This window comes from Lissotriton helveticus, chromosome 7, assembly GCF_964261635.1.
Source record: "Lissotriton helveticus chromosome 7, aLisHel1.1, whole genome shotgun sequence".
Lineage (NCBI taxonomy): Eukaryota > Metazoa > Chordata > Amphibia > Caudata > Salamandridae > Lissotriton > Lissotriton helveticus.
In genome coordinates this window covers 121,259,378-121,286,831 of record NC_136068.1, presented here as the reverse complement: position 1 = coordinate 121,286,831, position 27,454 = coordinate 121,259,378, and the positions used below count along the sequence as shown (strand labels likewise).

The 27,454-nt window shown below is 45.1% G+C and overlaps 1 protein-coding gene across 1 annotated transcript in view; it reads right to left on the bottom strand.

Moving 5' to 3' along the window:
* LKAAEAR1 (LKAAEAR motif containing 1) overlaps nucleotides 1-27,454 on the bottom strand; it is a 129,933-nt gene that overhangs the window by 71,308 nt on the left and 31,171 nt on the right. The gene's annotated exons all lie outside the window — the stretch shown is intronic.

Sequence of the window (27,454 nt, the reverse complement as noted above, 5' to 3'; positions counted from 1 at the left end):
TATATGTATTTAGCTATGCAGCACATTAGCCTGGGTGCTGAAACATCTACTGTTCTTTAACATGGAGGGAAAGGAAGCACCAAACTGTGTGACATGCCAGAAATGGTAACACATGGAGAGAAATATTGCCTTTCAGCGGGAAATGATATAGTCCAAAGCTCTGTTTTTAATATAAAATCAGGGCCATCGGTGGTCATATCACTGAAAATACAAGATTTGAAAAAATATTATTGTCTACGGGTGCTCGTGGAAGACAATTTCTATGGACTGGAATCTAGAGAATGCGAAGGTGATTCTGGTATTTTACTGACCTCTGCTGGTCGTTTTCTATCAAGAAAGTTAAATAGAGGCCGCTGCCAGAAAAATAGAAAATAGAAAGTCCCTCATCAGAAAGCAATTCTGGTATTTTACTGACCTCTGCTGGTTATTTTCTATCAAGACAGTAAATAGAGGCAGGTAAACAGAAAAAAAGTCCCTAAGTGGAAGCAGACAAGTCCTAGGGCTGATCTCCAGAGCCCACAAAGTAATACACATATACTTATATATTAATAAAGTATATACAAGCGGTCTCGAATGCTCGACCTAAAAATTATGTAAACTAATGCATGAGTTCGTAGAGTTATGTTATGTTATGTTACTTTATTTCTTTTATAGCGCACGGCAACTCCAGAGGAGCATCCCGGCGCTTTGGGTTTCAAATATGTGGAATAGTTCAAAAGCTTCAAGATGAGGCAGCAAGAAGATATAGGTATGTTAGGAATATAGTGGTGGACGGATATGGAGGTTAGAAAGGATGACTAAAATGGAAGACTGATGTAGTGGAGATGTCCTATATGAATGTTAGGATATGTTAGAACAGGCATTAACATACCAAATTGTTAATAGTATGAGGTGGAAACCTCTTGCACCACATTTTTATAGTCTAACAAGTCTCTCTCTGTCTCTATATATAAATATATATTTACTGAAAAAAACAAAGGTTAAAGTAACGTTATAATGTTCAGTAACAAAGTCAAGTTATAAACTCTATAAACCACAGAAATTCACCAGTTATAGTTAGAATTTTCTCAAGTAAGCATAACTCGTGCACTGACATAACTAGAACTCGTGCACCGCCTTGCACAATTTTCTCATCAATAATTTCACTGCAGTGATATTTTCAATGAAGTCATAGAAGATATCATGAGTGATGTAATATGTGGGGTAATTAGCAGTGCATAGTGAGGGACTGAGTTATAGTTATGTTAGAGCACAAGTTATAGTGATTTGAGATAACTAGAACTATGACTGGGGAATTTCTATGGTTTTCAGAGTTTAAAACAAACATTATGTTGTTACTGAACATTTCACCTAATTATAACGTTACTGTAACTTTTTTTTCTAGGGAATTTCGAGAGTTTTTTAAACTTAAGGTAATCTTTACATAATCCAACCCCCTGCCGGGCATGGCATTGGGCCGTGCGCAGCAGGTGGTTGGTTGCAGAGCCCCACATGTAGCCAACTCCATACTGCACAGGGCCTTCAATCATGCACAATGAGGGGAGAGGGCACAAGTCCTGGCCTGCGGCTAGCCCTGTGGGCAGATAACCATCACACTGTGCAGGGCCACAACTCAAAATAAAGGGGAGGGGACTGCGTGCCCCCTCCCCAAGTCTTGTTAGGCCCTGGGTATCCCACCCCCCTGGGCTACTACTTAAAGAAAGGGAAGGGGCCTGCTCAGCCCCACACTCCTAGCATTTTTAATCCGTAGGTGCCCCATCCACCAGAGTAATTTCTTAAACTTAAAGGAAAGAGCGCAACGCTTCCCCTCTCCCTGAGCCATTTTCGGCCCTGGGTACCAAATCTTCCAGGGCCCGCATTTTTTAAAGGTGGGTGCCCACCCAGGGCACCTACCATACCCTTGCTGGGGGCCAGCTCCCCCCCTCATGTGGCAGAAGCCCGCAGGGAGCAGCTACTAATGCTGCTCCATCTGGGTAGGAGCAATATTTAGATCTGTTTCCCTGCTAGCTTCAGTGCGGGCATGGAAACATATCAAAAGTTTGCTCCCAGGGGGCAGGAGCATTTTCAAAGCTCACGCCCACTGGGAGCAGACTTTGTGTTTGCTCCTGCTTAGTGGGAGTTTCGAAAATGCTCATGCAAACCGAGAGCAAACACAGGTTTCCCTGCCCGCTTCGGTTCGGGCAAGCAAACTGCTATGTCCCGGGGGCCGGCTCCCTGGGGCATAGCTTGTGAGCCAGCCTCAGGGGATGCACCCCCTCCCCAAAAACTATGCCTCTCTCCTCCCGCCATGTTCAACCCCCACCCCAGGGGGGAGGGGGTTCAAAAACAAGCGCAGATCCACCACATTAATTGCTCAGAAACTACTGAACGGATTTACACCAAAGCACAAGAAGCACTGTTTCAGGACCAAGATCTAGCTTTCTACCAAATGTGGTGTAAAGCTATGTTTAAAGTTCCTATGGGAAAATTAATAGGGAAAACGTGTTTTGGGACCCCCTGTTACTAGGATTCCACTTGACGGATCACCCCGAAACTTTCCATGAACAAACTAGGCAAAAAGAGCACTTTTTTAGAAAGCTCAGTGAAAATTCGTCAAATGGCGCCAAAGTTATTAGCAACGCAAAAACATAATCCTGACTATAACTACAGAGTCGCGAGTATCGTGGTGTTGTAGAGTTCTCCATATAAAGGTGCTTCCTCTTCACCTAAAATTGGAAACTACTCAGAGGTTCATGCTTCCTTTTTTGCATAGTTTATGTTGCACTCTAAGTCTGAAAGGGTATTGTCTCGACTTATACTGGGTGCTCCCTTGTGTCTATACAAAGCTATAACTCTCTGATGAGCTTTAACTATAGTGAAACACATATGTCAAGGGTTGCTTTTATTAATTCCAGATTTGCTTGGGTGGTATTTTACCAATCCAAAGCTGTAATATTGTGCCTGGAGTGGTGAGAGTGTTTTGTCATTTTATAGCTCGGGGCCCAAAACCGGCCCCCACCCATGCAGCGCACCGGGGGATTGCCCGGTGCCCACTATGGCCAGTCCGGCCCTGGGCTCAAGCCAGACATTTAGCTCTGGTCTGGCTCAGCTCGACGTCCTCTCGGAACCTCAAGCCCAAAAAGAGCCACATTTTCATATGGCTTTTGTCTGCTACCAATGCTCTAACCACATCCGCCAAGAATTAAAGACAAGGCATTGACTTTAAATGTAAAAAAAAGAGTGATGGAAAGAGATACCTATCTGGTGGCTGAATTGCACAATGTGAAACAAGAAAACCTTTGATCAATTACGACTTCCCCCTTTGACCAAACTGTGTGCTCCTAGGCAAATATTTGATTTCACTGAGGTTTTTTTCTTCATTATCACATCTCAGCTCATCTTTAAATGAATGAGTTCAGGTTGTGTGCTGTTCAGAACCTCTTTTGTTTGATTTAATAGACAATAGTGTTGCTCTCTATATATATATATAACAAGAATGTAGGCCACATATATTCACTAAAGTAATTGTTGTCAAGGCGGGGGCAAGCCATAATTCTTCTAAGTTCCTGTTTATAAACTATCACTTTTAATGTATACCTATCAATGCAGTAATATAATCTGATGTACTAAGGTGAAATGCTTCTGTGTGTTAGAGAAATAAATGTTTTAAAATAATTTAAAGCGATTTTATCATATTTTTACATTATGTTTGTTGCATGATTTACATGGCAACTATTTTTATGGCTCAGCTCCTAAATTGGCTCTGAAAGCAAAGTCAGACTCTTGGCCGGCTCTACCTGTTAGTTTTTTTACTCGCCCACCTTTAACTGAAATGTGTAAACCCAGAGAACACTATTGTGTCCTTGCTAGCTCCAGTTTTTAAAACCACTGCTACACTGCATTGCAAAGAATTGTGCTCTGCCAGGTAGGAACTTAGGGCCAGATGTAGGTAATTTTATTTTACCACCTCTTAAATACCGAATCATACCGATTCGGTATTTAAGAAGTGGTAAAATAGAAGTACCGAGATGTAGGTAAATACAGATGTGCATTTACCGAATCGGTAAAATTCGGTATTTACCGATTCGGTAAATACCGACCGGTAAACGCCCATTCATTCCTATGGGCTTTGAAGCCCATAGGAATGATTGGGCATTTACCGGTCGGTCATTACCGAATCGGTAAATATCGAATGTCACAAGGGTGCAGGGGGTGTCACTTTGACACCCTCTAGCACCCCCAAAACGGGTTCAGGTGCCATGTGGCAGGCATACCTGCCCTAAGGGCAGGTCTGCCTGTCATATGGCACAGGTGTGCATGCACACATGTGCATGCACACCTGAATCGGTATTTTACCATCAAATAGGATTTGATGGTAAAATACCGATTTTTTAATGCTTGTGGGACTCAGAAGAGTCCCACCTACATATCAATTTTCCCGATTCGGTAAAAATACCGACTCGGTATTTTACAGAATCGGTAAATTTACCGATCGGTAAATTTACAGATTCTGTAAAATACAGGGCCCTACATCTCAAATTGCATTTACCGGTCGGTAACGGCCGAATTCGGCCGTTACCGACCGGTAAATGCCTACCTACATCTGGCCCATAGTTTTATACATTAGATAAGTCGTACCTTGGTGTGCCCTGTAAACCCACTGGACCTGGTGCATATTGTATAAAAATGGGATTGAGTAAGTTTAAGAAAAAGTATGTCCCCGCAGTGAAAGTTTGCCAAAAGATATATGTAACTGTGGGCTAAGTTACATTGCACCTGAGGAGGCCAATACTGAATTCTGGGAAAATAGTAAAAACTTGCATGAAAGTTATTTTCCAAGTTTTATCAAAAACCTAATTTAGTGATTAACTAACTTTTAAAATTGTGCTTTGTAAAGTCTACAAGCCAAATGGAATTAAGCCATTTCTGCCGGACTCCTTTTCTTCCAGTTGTTTCATGTAGCATTCCAAGGATCTGCAAGGTCAATAAACTACTCCTGAAGCTTACACGACTGTTGTAGAGCAAATACTTAGCCACTAGTACTATCAAAAAAACACTTCTGCAACAGCATCATCTTTTACATGCAAATCCCACATGGGTCCCAACTGACTGAAACTTTCATGAAGAGATGCACCTCAGATATTCGTCTCTGTCCACAGCATGAATGGAAAGCTGTTCCCACAACATGGAGAGAACGTTCCCCCTCATTTCCATGGGGCGGGGTGGGGGGGGGTTGTCTTGGAGGTGACTCTGAGCTTCTAAAAGGGGCTCACGGTCCTCTGGTCTGCAGGGTAACGGCTGTAGGCAGTGAGGTGTCTTAATATCTTTAAATATCGTATGATATGTTAAAATAATTTCTTGTGTTGTAGGAGTCTGGGTGCAGCCTGTGTCTAATGGACCACTTCCCCAGAGGCACACCCGCTTGATTCCTTATCTAGCAGCTGACCCATGGGAACAGATTCCCCTTTGCCAATCTGTTAGCCCCCTCCTTTGGGGTTTTGGTAACTCACCAATATCATGAGGATGCAATTGTGGCTGCAAACCATTGACACATACAATTCCGAACTGCAATTAGGAGAAGCTATTTTATGTCCATCTCAATTGGTAATTCAGAATGAGCACCAAAACCCTACTGCCTTTCGGACTCATAGGGGCCCATTAGGATGGCGGGCGGACTTTGCCCGCCCGCCATCCTGTCGGTGAAAGGGACCACCCGCCATAAGGGAGGGGGTCCCGTGGGCAGCATTAGGATGCGCCCGCCACAGTGGCGGGCCCATCCTGCATTCCTACCATTGTGGCGGGCGGTGCACTCAGCACCGCCCGCCACAATGGCAGGAAGGCATGCTGTGCACTTGCATGCACAGCATGGCAGGCACCGTGCGGTGCCTGCCATGCTGTGCATGGAACTGACTGGGGTACCATAGGTCCCCACCATGTGCACACCCCCCCCCGGAGTCCCTGGGGGCCCGCAACGGGCCCCTGCAGGGAGTCTCCGCATGCCTTTCTGTGGCGGCATTGCCGCCACGGAAAGGCACTGTTTAAAGACAATGCTAATATGGATGGCGGTGTCTGATAGACACCGCCACCATATAAACCATTTTCCGCACCGGTCGCAAGGCGACCAGGGCAGAAAAGCGGCGGACGGTCTTTCCGTCCGCCGTGGATCCCCCAGCCATACTAATATGGCGGGGGGTCATTCCGGAGCGGTTGGCGGGCGGGTTGCCCCCGCCAGGGGACAATCCGCCGGCCATCCTAATGGGCCCCATAGTGTTTAATGCTTGGTCATAAATCATTTTGAGGTTGCAAACTCTGTGATTATGCGAATTGCAAGGTTTGTGACCAATAATTGTTTTGTGCTTATGGCCCTATAATATATATTTATATTTGTTTGTTATGCCTCACAATAAAAAATAAATAAACTGATTTCAAGAATGTAAAGGGAAGGCTTTCAGCAGAGGCCCTCTGGGAAGAAACATAATAATGTCAACTGTGCACAGATGCCACGGATTGTATCTTCAGTCAGTTGGAGGCTTCAGGCCTCGAGCCATTTTGTAGCTGAAAAATCAAACAATCCCAAAAACTTTGGATGCCTGTGTCCGGACCTGATGTTCCAAGGCCATGTCCTTTCCATCCACTGGCAACATCATTTTTGACACCACAGATTACCTGGGTACTTCGGAAGTTCAGAATGGTGGAAGTATTCATGAGCATAGTGATTCTCTTTTGGGTGAAACAAAGGACCTTACCACCTCCACTCCAGTGTGTACGTCTAGATCCTGCTGCACAACCCAGTACACTTCCGTTTGTCACCATCAGTGTGGTGGTAGTGGTGGGGATGCTGATATTACTGCTCTTATTTTTGTGATTTTTTAATGCTTGAATGTGGCATGGTTGTTCGCTCGAAGTTGCAATGTGGATGCTACATTTTTAGCTATATAGGAAATACAGTTCTTTGGTTATTTTTGAGAGGACCTGTGCTTTAGTTAGTAACTTTTGTCATTCCATTTTTTTTAACTCTATCACTGCTTTTGGGACATATGCAGTATAGGAGCTGGACAGTCGATCCTGTCTTTTTGGTCTCTGCTTTTACACAAGTTGTCTCCTTTTAACAGTGGCCAGTTCCTTATATAACAATTTACAATTTCTGTTTCTTCCTGATGTTGTCTTGAAGCAGTGGCGGCTGCTACTTAACGGGTGTGGCGAGGCAAGGTGGATGAAAAAACAAAATCACTTACCTGCAGGGCGTCTTGGTATTCGACTCTTTGAAGCAGGAAGCACACAGGCTCCTCTAGCCAATCATGACGCTGCTGTCACAAGCATGAGAGCAGCGTCATGATTGGTCTGAGCGGCCTGATTTAGTGCTCAGACAGGGACTGGGAGCCTGGGCATGTTCTCCACCCAGCCTTGCAAAACAGCTGGGTGGAGAACATGCTAAGTACGCATGACTGTTTGGCTAGCCCAAGACAGCCGGCCAAACTGTCATGCGCACTTAGAGAGTACCACCACTCCTCCCCCTGCTCTGGCCACTTAGAGAGTACCACCACTCCTCCCCCTGCTCTGGGCAGCCCAGCCCCACCCCGCTCCTAAACTAGAATGGAAAAATAAAATTATAATAATAATGCGTTATTATCATTATATTTTTTCTTTTTGAACTGCTCACAGAGTAATGTATGACGTTACAGCGTGGTCTTTACACCGAGAGACGTCACCAACACAGTCGTTACAACAACTTGTGCTGGAGTGCGCTGGACTTAGGAATAAGGAATAGTTGAATTTACTATTCCAACTCCAGCCTAAGTAACAGTAGGGAAAGTGTTGGAATATTAAATCATACTATTCCTCAGTGTATAGCGCCATCCAGGGAAGTCGTTGTAACGACTTGCGTTGTATTGGCCACGTTGTAAACGTATTGAAGTGTAAAGACCACGTTGTAACGGATGTCTCCCCTCACAGAGCAGTGGGGCGACCCTCCTCTGCCTTAGCTGAGGAGCCGCCGCTGTCTAGAAAAGGCAATCATGTCCAATGCGAGTTATATGTCATTTTGCAATCGATGTAAACATCCCCCATAATTCCAGTGGGTGTTTCGAGGTTGTTTGTGACTTGATGGATTCGTTGAGAGGTTGAGGGGGCTTTGATTCCCACGGTTTCTTTCTATTTCATTGGTGGATGCATGTCTTTTAGTACGTCTATGATGAAGAAAGGATCTCTGCACACCCTGGAAGGCTTGGATGGGGACATATCTTTGAGTTTGGAATAGGCAAAGGTAACCTGCTCCGTTTCTTTATGTTCATCAACGAATTATATATGTTAGCTGAAACATGATTGATTAAAGAATGATCTGGCACAGATTGGGGATCAAGGTCTCCAGATATGGCATAAGGACCAGATCTAGAGAGTGATCAACTACCTTGTTGAATTTTGCGGTGTACTGTTTCATATGTAGTGTGTGCATAGTGGTGATTAGAAGAGGGACACTAGTACAATAATGACCACCTGATCATTAATGTCTGTAATATTTGAGGCCCGAAGAACATTTTACAGTGTTTTTGCAGACTCTAGACAAATCTTTTAAGTCCTCTTACAAGTTGCTTGGAGACAAGCACGGTGCATTTATAGCACCATGGGCGATACAGACAGTAGACTAGCTCTTAGCTACTTTTAGCCTGTCCGACAGCTCTTTCAGTCTCTCATGTGAGAGGAAAGACATGTTCCTCGGGTTTATCTTTTATAACAATAATGAAGACATCATGAGCATTCTTGGATGGGTGGGGGAGATGTAATACCGATCTTACGTTTCAGTTAACATTTTTAGGAACGCTTGACTTTTTCGACTAGGATTTATAATGACCTATTACTCCTGTTACCCTAGGTCCCAATTTAGGGCTAAACGTGGGCTCAACTCTGAATGCAGAGATTAGTTGAATTTCAAAAGGATGCATCTACATTTTGACAGACTGAGGAGTCTGTTGAGGCCTTTTCACTCCCAAAAACTTGTCATATATATTTCCGCACAGTTTGACTATTGGCTGTAAAGGCTTCTGAATAAATTGATAAGATCCCTTCAGCTCTCTCTGAATAGCAGATTTAAAATTACCTTAGCATCCATGGGGCCTTGATCACTCTTAGTTGGTTACCAGTGGTGTAGTGTATAAAGTGTGAGGCCCCCTGCTTGGTTCCTATGTCTGCATACAAATAACACCCAACATTTCTGGCACCCAGAATTCACCTCTGCAAACTCTGTTCACCGCGACTGAACAAACTACACTCCAAATTGTGAAATGGACCAACCTGGGCTAAATGTCCTTCTCATCTCAAGCAGCAGCCTGTGAATTTCGTTCCATTGGATATTAGGGTGGTGCTTCACAGATCTCTTTTCCGCAAGCTATTATCCGACTTTAATTAAGGCTGATCCATATTAAAACCCAATGTTGGCATCCAATGCTTTTCTACACTTCAGGGCATATGTGCACATAAACATATCCATAAACGCAGTCAGAGTGACCACATGGAATAGAAGAGTGGTTTAGCCCTAGCGGTGTCTTTCTAGACTGGAAAATTGTAGGATTGGCAAACTGTACACTTAGCTGAGAGTGAGAAGTGATCCAGCCAACAACCGTGAAGGGCAGGGCTTTACAGTTTTTTTGGGAGGCTATTATTTTCAATAGGAACAATCATATTTTGTTAGTGAAAATATCTCTAACTGGTAATGTAGACTTGTAAAGGGCACAGCTCTGGGCCTCGAAGAGGAGTTTGAGACAGATCAGTGGTACACAACATATGGAAGCCATGTGGCGAGATACTGCATTGTACTATTAAATGTGGGGTCGGTTGAACAGAACCAACAGCCTCAAAAGTGTACTCACCCACTGCAAGTTTCTTTAATGCCACTCACCAGGAGACCACGATTCACCCCTTACCAGTAGGAGGTAATCCCTCCACTGCATTGAAGACAGGTGGGCATGCTAGAATCATTGTGGGAGTGGGAGTTCTGTGACCCTTGCAAAAAACAAATTTTCCTGTGGAAATAATTTCAAATATACCTTTATATAATACTGAAAAGGACAATAACTACTTTGGTTCCACTTTTGATGTTTTTCTTTCAAACACTCGGGGAGGAAGTCAAACAGGAAGTTACTGCAACAAAGAGGAAGTGGCTTGTGTGGGACAGAGTTTAAGACGCCAAGTGGGCCTTCTGCCTGGTGAACACCAGCACTTCAATCAAGCATTACAGATGGGCAGGATTCTTGCCCTCCTTCCGGATACTCAACATCCGATTGGCTCTCAATGAATACATAGTTTGCCCTTGGGCATTTTAAAATGCTGAGTTCTTAAACCAGACTACTATCCTGGGCTTCTGTACCCTGCGAATTAGACCCTGGGACCACATAGGCATAAACACGGGTTCTAATGCGTTGTGCCAGAATACTTGTTCCTGAAGGGCACAGGTAGGAAGTGAAACTTTCACATTGCCCTGAGTCACGTGATTTCACAGAGAAAAATCTACCCACTCGAGCTCTTCTGTGTGTAAAGAACAGAAGATGTAATAGCGTCCTGTGGTCAACAGAGTAATACCCTGAACTTTAGATGTCAAAATTTAGCCTGATTTAGATCTTGGTGGACGAGTTTGTCTGTCACAACAGTGGCGGATATCCCATCCGCCGAAATATAAATTCCACAGGATAAAATGGGATATATATTTCTTCCACAGGATATAATGGGATTTTTTTTTCCGGCACCCTGGATATCCGTCACTATTGTGATAGAGTAAAGATCTAAATCAGGCTCCAAATCTTTTGCATATAAGGAACGATGATTACATTGGAACACGTCCCCCTCAGGCCTGAGGTGTAGCCAACCTAGCCTTTGAGTTCCACTGAAAACAAAATCCCCAAATTCTAGAATGTATACATGAGGTTCTGTGATTTTGCGTGCTTTTAAAGTGCACGACTTTCTTTTCTAAACATAGGTTTTTGCCATGCGTCGTGACTGCCATCTGGTGTTGCCTTTTACGTAGGCCTCAGAAGTTAGTCTGCGAGCAAAGCAGTCTGACCTTTTGTGGGTCATGTGTATATTAACTAAGGTTTCCTTCATGCGCTGGAGTTAATTTCAGAAGCTGGCCTTTCACCTGGAATTGACCCTGCCATGCCAATTTCCCTGCAAGATTGTTATCTACTTTCCCAATCACCATTCAAGACTTTTGTTAACTTTTAAGTTTCTTTACGTTTCTGTTATCTTGCACATTATCTGAAACTACTTTTCTTTACTGTTTCTTCATTTCATGGGTTACGCTTTCAATTAAGGGTTTGTTCGGGCCTTCCAGATTATTATTTAGATATGCCTAAATATTAACTTGTGGGTTGGGACACTGTAAAATGAGCTTTACTATATGATGCTGTGTGATGTCATGTATTTTCTATTGGTTGAATTTTGGTGCAGGGGCGTGCATTTTAAATGTACCTTTTTGTGTATAAATAGAGATGTCTCGCCTTAGTAAATTGAGCAGTTTCTTGAGTTGGACACCGTGTTGTATTACTGGGATTTCTGCTACTGGCTGCAGCTAATAAATTTGATCTCTGACGCCACCTAGAAGTATTTCGTGTCTCTGTATACCAAGGAAAGGGAACCCAGAGGACTTTGGGCGTGTCCCTGGCGCCGCTGGGTACTTAAAATCCCAGTTCTTCAGTTGGCGCGGCCAACGTGGGACGACTTCAGCGGTACCGGTCCAAGCCCGAAGATTGCGAGGAGCCACGTGAGGAAACTCTGGAGGAGGGCCCCCACTTCATCGACCCCTGCATGTCGACGTGGACCGAAGGTCTTTTCTGCGAGGCTTCCCGCTTTCCAACGGCTACGAAGGACTGCTGCCCTGACTGTCGCCTTGCCTTGGACCCTCCGATTGATGTTCGTAAAGCGAGGCGATAGACGGACTTCTGGTGGCGTGACAGATATTTGGTTAAGTATAAGTGGGTCGCTCCCACGACTTTGTTTGGTTCCTTGGTTTTGATTTGGTTGCTGCAGTACCCAAAGCCGAAGGGCTTGTATATTTACGAGTGTATCATTTTTTGATTCCCTTTGAAGTTTGAAACCAGACTAGTGAGCAAGATGCCTGGTCTTGTTAAATTTGGTAATTGGTTTGTTTGTGGTAGTAACAGGGATTCCCGATTGGAGGATTCATGTCCGATACCTCCGGTTGGAACTCCGACTTATGACCTCTATTCTAAACACGGAGTGGGCCCTATTACTTATAATGAAGTATGGGTCCACTATACTAAAAAGGATGGTGTTTTGCAATGGCCCCCACATGGTAGTTTTGAAACAGAGATTTTAGACAATCTAGAAGTTAAGCTATTTAAAAAGAAAGCCCGGCCGGCAATGTTTGACTCTTTCCGTCTTTGGCGTAAGGAAGCCAAACAGAGAGAAATTAAACAAGCAAAGAGAGATAGGAAAGATAAGAATATGTCAGTATTACAAGCTGCTAGACAGTTTAAGGAAGATGGAGAAGAGCGTGCAAGTGAAGTTTTAGGTAGACAGCGTTGTATGGCCATAGTTAAATGTTATCCGGCTTTGCCGTCTTCTCCTCCAAAAGTGATTGAAGACCTTGAAAAAGATCCATTGATCTCTCATTTACTGAGATTGCCACCTCCCTATGTGCAGGGTGCTACTGCGCCTCTATTACCCCCGGTTGTTCCACCCTTTGTTGTTCAACCTCCTGCTGTTGTTCAGCCACCCGGTGCTCCACAGATGGTTTTGCCTCCTCTTGCGCAACCCATTCTAGGGTCGCCAGCCTTGCTACCAGCTTTGCCTCAAACTCCTTTGCCTTCTGCTTCTGCATCTTCGATTTCTACTGTTCTTGTCCCTACACCTTCTTTGCCTCAAAATACTTATTCTCCTGTTCTTATCTCTGCTTCTTCTCCTTCTGTTCGAAAACGAATGACAGAAACCGTTTCTAATTTGTTGTCACCATTGTTTGGGTCACTGAATATGACCCCTGTTTCGGAGCGTAAGCAGAGTCGTAGTCAGATTCCTGGTTCTGAGGAACGGGCTGTGTTGGATTTGTTGGCTCATAAATGGATTATAAATGCCTCAAGGTATAGTTTGCCAGCGGTTAGATATGTTTTCTTTCAGTGGGAGCCGCCTAAGCAAAGGTATGTTTTTAATGTGATGTGTATGTTTTTGCGTCAGGAATGGGAAGATAATGATTTGGGTTTGATCCCGCAGGAATTACTTGATGTTCAGTCGGATTTTGCTAAAGGGATGATAGTAGAATCTGATATTACAGATGCCGTAGAGACGATACTGGCTTTTAGATCTAACCTTCCGCCTCAGACATTGTATGAACCTGATTCTTCTGTTAGAAGAAAAGCGAGACAGTATCCAATGAGAGAAGTTTCCCCAATTTGGAAGGAAGGGGACCCAAACGCTAATCCAGTTATTCTGCCGCATTTTCAGCGACTATGGGTACATGTCCCTTCGAAGAGAGCAGAGGTCTTGGCTCTTAAGCAGACCTTACCTGACCCTCGTAAGAATCCTGCTGGTTATTACAAGGAGTTGTCCCAGACAGTTGAAGCGTGTATTATGAATTTAGCTGACATCGATATGTTGATGGGTAATGTAGTCCCCCAACCTTTGTGGGCGAAGATTCGTCATGAGAATCATGCTGCTGAATTAGGTGATACCTGGGCGAATATTGCTGCTGCAGATGGTAGACAAGAGGGAGGTGCTAAACCTGAACCTCTAGTTTCAGAATTACCAGGTAGAATTATTAATCTGATGAAAACGATGATGCCTGCTTTACGAGTAAATTGGGATAAGTTAGCAGCAAGTAAGCAGAAGAGAGACGAGAGTGTATCTGTTATGTTATGTTATGTTATTCAAATTTTTGAGCGCACAGCTGCCCCAGCTAAGGGGCGTCCCGGCGCTATATTGGAACAGATAACACAACTAATGACACACAAAGGGAAAAAGAAGATTAATAAGGCAGAGGAAAGAGATGAGTTTTAACAGCCTTTCTAAAGACAAAAAGGTCCTCCAGGGAGCGAATATGGACAGGGAGCGCGTTCCATAATTTAGCGGCCAAGATCGCGAACGACCGGCCACCCAGTCGGCATTTTTTAAAACGGGGAACTAGCGCCAGATTTTGTCCGGCAGAACGAAGGCTGCGCGAAGGAATGTACAAGAACAGAAGGTGCTGAAGTATGGTGGGTGTGCCAAATTTAAGAATCTTAAATGCAAAGCAGAGGGCCTTGAACTCTATACGTCTGATTACTGGCAACCAGTGCAAGGTGAAAATAGTACTACGGGCTGAACAGAAACGTGGTAGGCCCACTAGGGCCCGGGCTGCCGCGTTCTGCACCCGTTGGAGTCGTGAAACTTCAGCCTGATTGGTACCCAGAAACAGAGAGCTCGCATAGTCGAGCCTGGATAACACGCTGGCTTGGATCACCATCTGGCGGGTAGGGGCATCAAAAAATTTGAGGATAGGCCTCAAACCACGTAGGATGCCAAAGCACGTGGACGCCACCTTCTTAGTATGGAGCGAGAAGGTTAATTTGGAGTCCAGCCAGACGCCCAGATTTTTGAGTTCGGTGACAGGTTTTGGAGGGGGTCCCAACTCCTTAGGCCACCAACTAGCACCCCACAAATCCGGGTGCTTCCCTAATACCATCACCTCAGTTTTGAGGGCGTTGAGTTGTAAACAGTTGGTAGTGAGCCAGCTAGCAACGGCCCTCAAACCATCCGCAAAGTTTGATGCCAGTTGGTCAGATTCCCCATTAAGAGCCACTGCCAGCTGCGTATCGTCGGCGTAAGATACCATAGTGAGACCCCAACTCTTCGCCACCTCCGCCAGAGGTTGGACGTACAGGTTGAAAAGAGTGGGGCTCAACGCCGAACCTTGCGGGACTCCTTTGGTGATAGCATGGGACTTAGATCTAAACGGTGGCACCACAACCTGAAAAGATCGCTCCGAAAGGAACGATTGAAACCACTCCAATGCCGTGCCTGAGATGCCTACCTCACTGAGCCTACGAATCAGAATGGTGTGGGATACAGTGTCAAAGGCGGCACTTAAATCCAAAAGGATCAGTGCCGCCGTTTGACCTGTATCTAGTACAGAGCGGAGATGTTCGACCATAAATAAAAGTGCCGTCTCTGTACTATGTCCAGATCTAAAACCATTCTGTGTTGGATCCAGTAGATGTGCAGAGGCCAGATGATTTGTTAAGATGTTATTTACATGGGCCTCTGTGATCTTTGCCACCCAGGGGAGAAGGGAGATAGGTCGATAACTCTCCAACTTCAACGGATCCAATCCCGGCTTCTTTATGATAGGCATAACACAGGCAGCCTTCCAACTAGGAGGGACAGTACCGATGGTAAGGGACTGCTCCACCAGATGGCGAATAGGAAGAAGGCAAAGGGGTGCTGAGTCCAAAAACTGGGCGGGTCTCAAAGGGTCATCCGGAGAGCCAGACTTGACCTTGGCCGCTAGGAGATTAAACTCCTGCTCCGATGGTATGGGGAGAGAGGCCAAACACTGAGGCGTACGCAATGTCATAGGCGTACTGTCAGGGTCAACTTTAGGAAAAGAGCAATAGATGACATTGACTTTTTCCACAAAGAAGCAGGCTAACGCCTCACAGTGAGCTAGGGAACAGACCTCCATAATAGGAAGTCTGTTCACTGTGAGCTCCTTCAAGACTTTAAAAACCAGTTTGGACGGGTTAGAACTCGCCTGGAACTCTCGTGCATAGTAATCAGCACGGGCCCGACAGACAGCTCTATGGTACAATTTTACCTTGGCCAGATAGCAGACTTTCAGGTCTTTGTCATAGTTCTTCCTCCATGCCCTTTCAGCTTGTCGGCAGGTCGCTTTAATACATCTGAGTGCCTCCGTGTACCAGGGGTTAGGCTGAGCATGTCGGTTCCTGCTCCAGCTAGCTGGGATTAGTTCGTCAAGGACTTTAACAATCCAAGCGCAAAAGATGGTATAACTTGATGCAACGTCATCTGTATAGACCCGGGGTGTAGTAGTCAAAAGACGATGGAAGTCCTCCAATTTGAGCTTTTTCCAGGGCCGCCTGAAAGATGTTTTACCAGGCTTCCTGGTAAATTGTGTCGCCATTTTGACAGACAGCTCAATGAGGTAATGGTCACTCCAACCCATGGGTCTAGGGGGGGAAACCTCGACCAGTTTAAGGTTTGTAAAGACCGGATCGAGGATGTGACCTCCATCATGGGTCGGAAGGCGGACCAGTTGAAGTAGTTGTACTGCTTCTAAATCATCCAGCAGGCCTCTAACCGCAGGTATCTCTGTGGCGTCAAAGTGTATATTGAGATCGCCGATGATGGTTATATTAGAAGAGAGCAGAGAAAGAGAGCTTATAAGCTCAGGAAGAGCTGTCCTGAAAGCACTATCACTACCTGGAGGGCGGTAAATCAAAAGACCCGACAGTGTTTCATGTTGACTGAAGCTGATAGAAAAATGGGCACACTCAGCACCAGCCAAGTTCATGGGCTTCCAGGTGCAAATAAAGCAGGTTTTGAAAACCACGGCTATACCTCCACCTCTCCCCTTGCGATTCAATGTATGAATAGCATAGCCCGGAGGAAGGGCCAAATTAATAGTGGCCACGTCCTCATCACCCAGCCAGGTCTCCGTCATAAAGAAGACATCAGGGCTTTCTAAGGAGATAAGTTCATAAATATCTCAATGATGTTTCGACAGGGATCTGATGTTCATATGCCACAGTTTACCGGCAGTAGGGGGAGGAGGTTTCCTCTTACGAGGCGATGGTAACTGGCTAGGAGCCAGAGTCGGAGCCAATAGTTCCCACCATCCACATGAGCAGGTATGAGGGCCACACAGAGGATGCTGAGCTGAGTGCGAACACAAGGGCAGACATCGTCTGATCGAATGAAGCGCTTGACTGGAATATTGTTGGATCATACTTACAGCATGATAGAGTCCTGCCACGTCCTGCGTCCTCCTTGCGCGGACGAGCGCAGACGGGCAGGACTCTGGCACGACTCAGGCACAGCGAAGGCGTCACAACTGCGCGTCCCGCTGCGCGGAAGAGGGGAGCTTTAAATAGGCCGACCAATCCCGGCGCGAGCGCGAGGACGCTCCAAGATGGAGCCCGTAATTAAAATCAGAGCCCAAAGCAAGATGGCGCCCACAGGACCACCCTCGGGACCAGGACCCGCCAAATGGCGGTGAAATTGCCAATTTTAAATGCGGTATGAGGAGGGGGACGAGCCTGACCAAGCCCCGCTAAAAACAGGGGAAAAGTGAGCAAAACGAAGAATAAAACAAATACAAAATCAGGGAAGTTAAAAACCAAAAACGCCAGCAGCAGCGCGTGCGCAGCAGTGGTGGAATCTGTCCAGGCTGTCAGAAGAATCGGTCCGCCTTAAATAGGCCGGCCAATCCCGGCGCGAGCGTGAGGACGCTCCAAGATGGCGCCCGTAATTAATATCAGAGCCCAAAGCAAGATGGCGCCCACAGGACCACCCTCGGGACCAGGACCCGCCAAATGGCGGTGAAATTGCCTATTTTAAATGCGGTATGAGGAGGGGGACGAGCCTGACCAAGCCCCGCTAAAAACAGGGGAAAAGTGAGCAAAACGAAGAATAAAACAAATACAAAATCAGGGAAGTTAAAAACCAGAAACGCCAGCAGCAGCGCGTGAGCAGCAGTGGTGGAATCTGTCCAGGCTGCCAGAAGAATCGGTCCGCCTTAAATAGGCCGACCAATCCCGGCGCGAGCGCGAGGACGCTCCAAGATGGCGCCCGTAATTAAAATCAGAGCCCAAAGCAAGATGGCGCCCACAGGACCACCCTCGGGACCAGAACCCGCCAAATGGCGGTGAAATTGCCAATTTTAAATGCGGTATGAGGAGGGGGACGAGCCTGACCAAGCCCCGCTAAAAACAGGGGAAAAGTGAGCAAAACGAAGAATAAAACAAATACAAAATCAGGGAAGTTAAAAACCAGAAACGCCAGCAGCAGCGCGTGCGCAGCAGTGGTGGAATCTGTCCAGGCTGCCAGAAGAATCGGTCCGCCTTAAATAGGCCGACCAATCCCGGCGCGAGCACGAGGACGCTCCAAGATGGCGCCCGTAATTAAAATCAGAGCCCAAAGCAAGATGGCGCCCACAGGACCACCCTCGGGACCAGGACCCGCCAAATGGCAGTGAAATTGCCAATTTTAAATGCGGTATGAGGAGGGGGACGAGCCTGACCAAGCCCCGCTAAAAACAGGGGAAAAGTGAGCAAAACGAAGAATAAAACAAATACAAAATCAGGGAAGTTAAAAACCAGAAACGCCAGCAGCAGCGCGTGCGCAGCAGTGGTGGAATCTGTCCAGGCTGCCAGAAGAATCGGTCCGCCTTAAATAGGCCGACCAATCCCGGCGCGAGCGCGAGGACGCTCCAAGATGGCGCCCGTAATTAAAATCAGAGCCCAAAGCAAGATGGCGCCCACAGGACCACCCTCGGGACCAGGACCCGCCAAATGGCGGTGAAATTGCCAATTTTAAATGCGGTATGAGGAGGGGGACGAGCCTGACCAAGCCCCGCTAAAAACAGGGGAAAAGTGAGCAAAACGAAGAATAAAACAAATACAAAATCAGGGAAGTTAAAAACCAGAAACGCCAGCAGCAGCGCGTGCGCAGCAGTGGTGGAATCTGATTTCTTCACTAGGTTTGAAGAGACGTTTATTGATCATAGTGGTCAGGATATGAGTACGGAGGGTGGTCAAAGGTTGTTTGTGGATAAATTTGTCTTTAATTTGCTTCCCGAACTTTCTAATAAGTTAAAGGACTCTGAGAGTTCATGGGCTGTCTCTTCGTCGGCCCAGATATTGGCTACTGCACAATATTATGAGAATGGGGATAAAGATGAGAAGGATAAAGTGGAGAAGAAAACGAAAGAGTTAAAGACGAAAGTTCTTTTGCAGCAAGCTTATCCGCCTCGTCAGAATCAGCCTCAGTTCAGGCAACCTCCACAATTTCAGAGATTGTTACAGAAGCCTGAGCCTTTTGTTCAGCGATTCTTTCCTGGCCCTAATCAGTGTGCTTATTGCAGAGAGGAAGGTCATTACAAGAATAGTTGCCCGGCTTTGTTACAGCGTGCGAATGGTGTATCTGGTCAGAGAGGTCGTGGTAGTTTTCAGCAAGCTCCTAGGGGTAGGGGACGTGGTGTGATCCCTCAGAATGAGCGTTCCTCTTCCCTACAGAATTCTGCGACTTCTTTTGACAGACAGAATGTTCCGAGTGGTCAGTCTGCCCAGTATTATGTTGAGGATTACTATGTCGAAGGTGAGAGTTCTGGTTATAATGGTAACTAGGACAGCCAAGGACAAAGAGAGGGAGTAGTGTCAGTTCCAGTAGACCAGAGTGGACCTTATGTTGAAGTGATTACATCAGGTGTGGTAGAACCTTTTCTTTTGGATACTGGTGCGATGAAGAGTTCTATTATGCACTCTAAACTTCCTGGCGCACCTTTGTCTGGCTTGACCAATGTTTCAGTAGGATTTTCAGGCGCCCCAGTTCGTAATCCGGTTTCTAGTCCTTTGTCCCTTACCATTGGCCCTTGTGAATTTGAAGCTCCACTTATTTTAACGACTGGTTGTGGTGAGAATCTGTTGGGTTTGGACTTGCTGAAAAGATTGTATGCGACATTGCATTGTTCTCCTTCGGGAGTACAACTTACCCTTGGTAAGAAAGTGATTTCTCCAATGTATTTGTCTAAGGATTGTTTGCCACTGGAATTACGTTCGCTTCCTGATACACTTTGGGCTACAGGACCAAATGATGTTGGTCTTTTGCAAATTCCACCTTATGTTGTCACCCTTAAGTCAAATGCTAGGCTACCCCGTATTCCCCAATACAAGATTTCGAGCGATGGTGAGAGAGCTCTTTTAGCGATTGTCTATGATCTGGTTGAGAAGGGTGTAGTTGAGGAAACGAGAGGTAATGTGTGTAACAGTCCTGTTTTGCCTGTTCTTAAACGTACTGATGCTTCTCAGCCACCTGTATAAAGGTTTGTGATCGACCTTCGAGAGGTCAATAAGATAGTAGTGCCACAGTTTCCTGTGGTACCTGATATCACTGCTTTGTTGACTTTGATTCCTGCTTCGGCAGCTTGGTTTTCTGTCATCGATTTGAAGAATGCTTTCTTCAGTATTCCTATTGCTGAGGAGAGAAGGGATATTTTTGGCTTCTCATTAGCAGGCCGAAGCTTCCGGTTTAAGAGAGCTCCCCAAGGTTATTGTGAAAGTCCCTCCAACCATAGTCAAGCGTTGAAAACTCAGCTTGACGGTTTTGTGTTACCTGTTGGTGCTACTCTTATTCAGTACGTCGATGATTTGTTGGTTACTGCTGATGATGAAAAGATTTGTAAAGAGGCTACTCTTTCTTTGTTGCGGTATTTGTCTGACCTTCATCATAAAGTGTCCCCTTCAAAGTTGCAATATTGTCGCCAAGAAGTGACCTACTTAGGTCATCTCTTGTCGAAGGAGGGAAGGAGATTGACCCCAGAACGAATTCAAGCGATTGCGCAAATGAATGTACCATCCACACAGAGAGAAGTGCGTGCCTTTTTAGGTATTACATCATATTGTAGACAGTGGATCCCCAATTTTTCCTTGCTAGCGAAACCTCTGTTGGCATTGACTCTGAAAGATACTCCGCATCCTCTTCCTTGGTCTGACGAATGTCAGAAAAGTTTTTCTGAACTACGCGATGCATTGTTTTCGGCTCCTGTGTTGGGTACTCCAGACTATAGTAAGCCTTTCACTTTGTACGTGCACGATAGAGAAGGTTGTGCGTTGTCAATGTTGACACAACCATTTGGGGACAAGCAGCGTCCATGCGCGTATTTTTCAGCGACGTTAGACTCAGTTGCTAAGGCGTTGCCGAGTTGTCTGAGAGCTACAGCTGCAGCGGCTGTGTCTATTCGACAGTTTGCTGGTTTGGTATTGGACAATACATTGATTGTGATGGTCCCACATGCAGTGGATACCTTATTGAACAGGACTAAGACACAGCACCTTACTAGTGCACGTCTGTCAGGGTACGAGTTGACATTGTTGGCTAGTCATGTTCACATTAAACGATGTAATGTGCTGAATCCAGCTACGTTGTTACCGATCTCTACAGAGACGGATCCTCAGGAACAGAATGATTGTGTTCTTTGTACAGAGGAAGAAACAAAAGCTAGAGTCGATCTAAGGGATACTCCCCTTACGGATGTTGATGGTACCCTATGGGTAGATGGTTCGTGTTTTAAGCTTCCGAATGGTGAAACGACTGCGGCGTATGCTATTACAACTTTACATACAGTTGTTGAGACAGGACGCATACCACAGAATTCTGCCCAAGCAGCAGAGTTGATTGCACTGACTAGAGCGTGCGTGTTGTCAGAAGGAAAGCGAGTGAATGTTTACACCGATAGCCAGTATGCGTTTGGTGTTGCCCACAGTGTTGGGCGTTTGTGGAGAGAGCGTGGGTTCCTTACTTCGCATGGGACAAAAATACAGCATGGGCAGTTGGTGAATGAACTTTTGGAATCTCTCACTCTCCCAAAGCAGATTGCAATTGTGAAGTGTAGTGCGCATAAGAAAGTTGTGGAGGATGTTGGTCGAGGGAATGCGTTTGCAGATGAAGTTGCGAAGGAAACGTCGAAAGACATGATGAGCCGTATGTATGTTGCAGGCCCAGCTAATTGGGTTATGGCTGGTGGAATGTGTGAAGACACAATAGAAAGTGTGAAAACGATTCAGGCTGAAGCGACTGAGAAAGAAGTGAGTGTTTGGAGAGAAACTACGGGTATGTTGGATTCGACAGGTGGCTGGGTTGAGTTGTCAGAACACCAGCGATGGTTGTTGCCTGATGCGTATGTGCTCCCAGTGGTTACAATGGCTCATGGAATGGCTCACATAAGTTCGAAGGGAATATGCAAGTTGTTGACTCCAGTTTGGCAGAATGCTGGAATTCCGAAATGTGCAGAGAACGTGGTGAAACATTGTATGATTTGTCTGAAGTATAATCCTGGTAAGGGAACTCCAACTCCAGCTAGTCATTTTGCTCCTCCAACGTATCCGTTTGAAGTGATACAGTTAGACTACATTCACATGGAGAGATGCAATAATTTGAAGTATGTCCTTGTGGTTGTTTGTGCCTTTTCCAGGTGGCTAGAGGCCTACCCCCTAAAAGATAATACTGCCTTGTCTACAGCCAAGGTTTTGCTGAGAGAGTACTTCCCTAGGTATCGTTTGCCAAGAATTGTATGGTCGGACAATGGGAGTGAATTTGTGTGTCAAATCATGAAGAAAGTGTGTGCTGGATTGGGAATAGATCAAAAGTTCCATGCAGTGAATCACCCCCAGTCTGCTGGACTTGTGGAATGTTACAATGGTACCTTGAAGCTGAAATTAGCTAAGGTACAAGCGAGCACTGGTCTTATATGGCCGGATGCCTTGCCGTTGGCCCTTTTGTCAACAAGGACGACTGTGCATTCTCGAGTGGGACTTAGTCCGTATGAAATCGTGTTTGGTCGTCCTGCGAATGTTTGGGGTGTGCCTCGTCCTAAAGAATACAGCAGTATTGAGTACCCTATGTTGGTGGATTACTTACATGACTTGACTGCTAAATTACATGTTCTCCACCAACAGGTCTATGACAGTTTGCCGACAGCTACTACAGATCCAGGACATTCAATCCAACCTGGTCAATACGTCCTCGTCAAGAACTTTCAGCGTACCAAGAACTTGGAACCTAGATGGACTGGTCCTTACTTAGTCCTTTTGGTTACTAGAACCGCTGTTAGAGTAGCTGGCAAAAAGAACTGGGTGCATGCCACCCATTGTAAAAAAGTTCCATTGCCCTTACCATATGACAAGTGGGTGAGGGGAGGTATAGCCGATTCTGAATGTGAAAAAACTCTTAGATTTGTTCCATTTAGTGATGCTCATTTGACATGGACTCGGTCAGAACGCGAGGATGATGATGTTCTGCAAGCTGCTGTGCCTCCTCATCTAAAGATTGACACCACCAATCCGGAACTTTTATTTAAGGACCCAACTGTACCTAATAAAGAACGCTACAATCTAAGACCGCGAAAGACTGTACATATGGACAAATAAACGTGAAACTGGAATATTTTTTTTTTTAGATAGTGAATTTACACTTTGGCAGATCAAGATTTTTTTTTTCTTTGTTGAGTTACCATCCGGACTCAGCTGCAGGGTCACGGTAGGAAGTTCTTAAGGGGTGAGCCACGTATTGACACAAGGTCTGTGGTTCAGGGTCGTTAGTGCGATCTTGGGGCACACTTAAGTGAAGAAGGAAAATTTCCGTGAGCAGCACGTTAGAGGATGGAGTTTCTTGAGTCTGAAAAATGTGTTAGGAAAGTGGATTCTAAAAACCGAATATGTATATTGGTTCGTAGCAAATGTTTTTTAATAATGTGTTTCCTTATGCTTGTGAATATTACGTTAGCTTGTGTGGGTTGGATTTTCTATGTCACACAATTGCCGCTTACATCTACCTCCCAACCTACTCTTTCTTTTTCTACTGCATCTCCACATGAGTTTCATACTTTACCTGAACATGAACAGACAAGAAGATCAGAATTTGTGAATAATTCGTTTATACAGATGTTGCATCAGCATCAGCTAGTCATAAATACCACAAATTTTTGGGTGTGTGGTCTTATGCCACATACTACAGACAAGGGAATGCCATATTTGGTTTTGCCTTTTTCACCTAATGGGTCAGTTTAGGCACTCCAATCGATGTTTATCTATGCGAACGAAGCCTCTCCAGTGTGTTCTGTTAACGATAACGTGAGCAAGAATGCTTTGATACGGGGAATAGTCGATATGATTAGAGATATTGACGCGTATAATGCTATCCCTAAAGATGAGGTACGAGCATATGTCGGTTGAAATAAGACGACATATAGTGTTAGCTTGACGGAGAAAGAAAGGCAGCGAAGGTCTCCTCCTATTTGGATTGTACCCCACCGAGGTAATCTTTGTTTGCAAAGTAATGGTCAGAATCCGAGAGCTCAGCTTGGTAAGAGTGTGTGTGTTCACACATACGTTTATACGTCCCAGAAATCTCCTCCGTTCGTGCCAGCTAAAGGCACGTATTTTGTCTGTTATGATAGAGCATACACATGGTTGCCATCTGATTTTTCCAGCACATGTTAAGTGGCATTTTTGCTTCCCCCCACATACACTGCTGTTTCTGATTACCATAAGACAAGATATGGCAGAGGTGTAATCGATGCGAAAGATACTGTCGCACAAGAAGCTGGAGACTTCTTTAAGGGTTTCCTACCCTTTTGGGGTCCTATGGCTAATAGTAGGAATATTCGTCAGCATACGAGAGTGGGTGAGGCCACTATAAATGAGACTGCAGGTGCCCTTAGCAATATTACAGCTGAGCTTCAAGCCGATCGCCTTATGACATTACAGAACCGTTTTGTTTTAGATATTATACTTGCAGATAGAGGTGGGGTATGCAAATTGATTAGATCTAGTTGCTGCGTTTTCATACCAGATAATGCACCGACAGTGTACCAAGCCATCTCTAGACTACATAAGATCTCTGAGTCTATTCATGTGGACGAAGGAGACTGGTCGTTGATGGGATGGTTATGGGAATTGTTGTCCAAATGGGGATGGAAGATTCTGATGTTCCTTGGTATGGCGTTAGCTATCCTTTTCTCGTGTTGTTTATGCATCCAGTGTGGTCCCGCCATTTGTAGTCTTTGTGCTACGATCTGTGTGAGAAGACCAGTCCCGAGAGAAGTGAAGGATAATAAGATGATGTTACAGCAACACCTTGATGACCTGATGAGACTAGATATAGACCTAGATTCAGATTGACATGAGTTTAGGCTATCGCCTACGTAATGGCAAAAGGAGGGGCTGAGGTTCTGTGATTTTGCGTGCTTTTAAAGTGCACAACTTTCTTTTCTAAACATGGGTTTTTGCCATGCGTCGTGACTGCCATCTGGTGTTGCCTTTTACGTAGGCCTCAGAAGTTAGTCTGCGAGCAAAGCAGTCTGACCTTTTGTGGGTCATGTGTATATTAACTAAGGTTTCCTTAATGCGCTGGAGTTAATTTCAGAAGCTGGCCTTTCACCTGGAATTGACCCTGCCATGCCAATTTCCCTGCAAGATCGTTATCTACTTTCCCAATCACCATTCAAGACTTTTGTTAACTTTTAAGTTTCTTTACGTTTCTGTTATCTTGCACATTATCTGAAACTACTTTTCTTTACTGTTTCTTCATTTCATGGGTTACGCTTTCAATTAAGGGTTTGTTCGGGCCTTCCAGATTATTATTTAGATATGCCTAAATATTAACTTGTGGGTTGGGACACTGTAAAATGAGCTTTACTATATGATGCTGTGTGATGTCATGTATTTTCTATTGGTTGAATTTTGGTGCAGGGGCGTGCATTTTAAATGTACCTTTTTGTGTATAAATAGGGATGTCTCGCCTTAGTAAATTGAGCAGTTTCTTGAGTTGTACACCGTGTTGTATTACTGGGATTTCTGCTACTGGCTGCAGCTAATAAATTTGATCTCTGGCGCCACCTAGAAGTATTTTGTGTCTCTGTATACCAAGGCAAGGGAACCCAGAGGACTTTGGGCGTGTCCCTGGCGCCGCTGGGTACTTGAAATCCCAGTTCTTCATACATTACTGGATTATCTTTTGGGTGCTGCTGTGATCTCAATGAAGCGCAGCTATACGGTGCCTCTAATATGAAATGTCTTAAATACAGTGTTTTGCCCATTGGATGATTATTACTCTTAGTACGGTTGTAAGCGCAGTGATGCTCAACTATATGATACATCTGTAATGTGTGGTTAATGTTCTGCTTAATATGTTTTGTTGTTTGGTGTCTCCTAGTGAAAGGCTGTGTGTCGATTGGCATTCAAGTACCGGTTGCATTTGCACTGCACCACACTAATGTGTCCAATACTATTCAGTGTACTCTGTTGTACGTGTTGTTTATCATTGAGCCTAGTGTTGTGAGTTAATTGAAACCCAACACTATGGAATATCAGAGCAGGGATGGGTGTAATGGTCCTGCCTATTAGGTTGCGTTCAATGTGCATTGTTGCTCGGAGGGTAATGTACTGTTAAAAACACAATGAAAGCAAACTATATGGTCTATGTGCACTATGTTGGATGCACGAAAGATGTCCTGTCAAGGGCGGGAACTAAATGTCTACAAGTACTGACCACCAAGATCTTGGACGAAGGGCTGTCTTGTGTGGCTAGAGTGAGGGTAAAAACAGCCCCGAACCAGCAGTAAACTAACTATAGGGACATGAGAGAGCTGTGCACCTTTACACCAAAACGACAAAATCAATGAAGGCACAATAATACAGGTAGCAATATGTGCAAGGTATGAAAAGTGCTAAATGAGTGAAATTCCACTAAGTGGATGATGTAGCGGTGGGCCAGTCACAGTTGCAGTTTTCAGTGCTTAATGTGTTCTGGTAGTTGCAGGCAATCATCATGGGCACTCATTTTGGGGGACTGAGACTTCATTTTCATCAACAGACATTGGCAGGTCATGAGAAAAGAAAGGCAGGAATGGGAAACAAGAAGAGATAAAAAGACAGGAATACAGATAGAAAGCAGGGATGAAAAGGCACCTGCAAAGGTGAATAAAGAGACATGAAGTGTCCGAGGTGGCAAAAAACAGGCAGGAGAAAGAACCAAGAAAAGGAACCAAAAGAAATACTTAGGCTCCCTGCACTTTTTATTTTTGTTTTTAAAACAAATGAAGCACAGTTGGTAGGCGAGTGCCTACTGCTGTAGATCTACGCCAGATGAGCTTGAAAACAAACAAAGTGCAGTCAAAGCTGGAACCCGAAGTATATGCATGTACACTGCACTAACTTAACCACAGGGGTAGCAGAGGATTGTGTGTGTACATGATCACATAAGGCCCAGAAATCCAGATGGTAACATCTGCATGACAGAGGCACTGCTAAATGAGTGAAAATATGGCCGAAGGATTGAAATAACATCTGGAGCAGCAATCAAGGCTGGAAACCTAAGCAAGAGCTGTGCACTGACACTAAGGCCGGGAGAGGGTCTCCTGCTGTACATTTAATTCCCATTAGTGAGGTAACAATTGGATTAGCAATCAATGTTGAGGAGAGCCTTCATGACCTTTAAAGGCCCGGATTTCCTCCAGTGGCGTAGGAAGGGGTGTGCGGTGGGTGCAAACTGCACTGGGTATCATCACTTGGGGGGAGGTGGGGTTGACAAAATGGCAAAAAATATGTATTTTTAAAATACAAAAATGTAACTTACAACTGTATGTATCTTATTTTTCCTACTTTCTTTAATAATTTCAATGTAAGGAGGGTGACAAGAAATTTTCCGCATGGGGTGGGTGACAAGAAATTTTCTGCACCGGGTACCACCTGACCTGGCTACG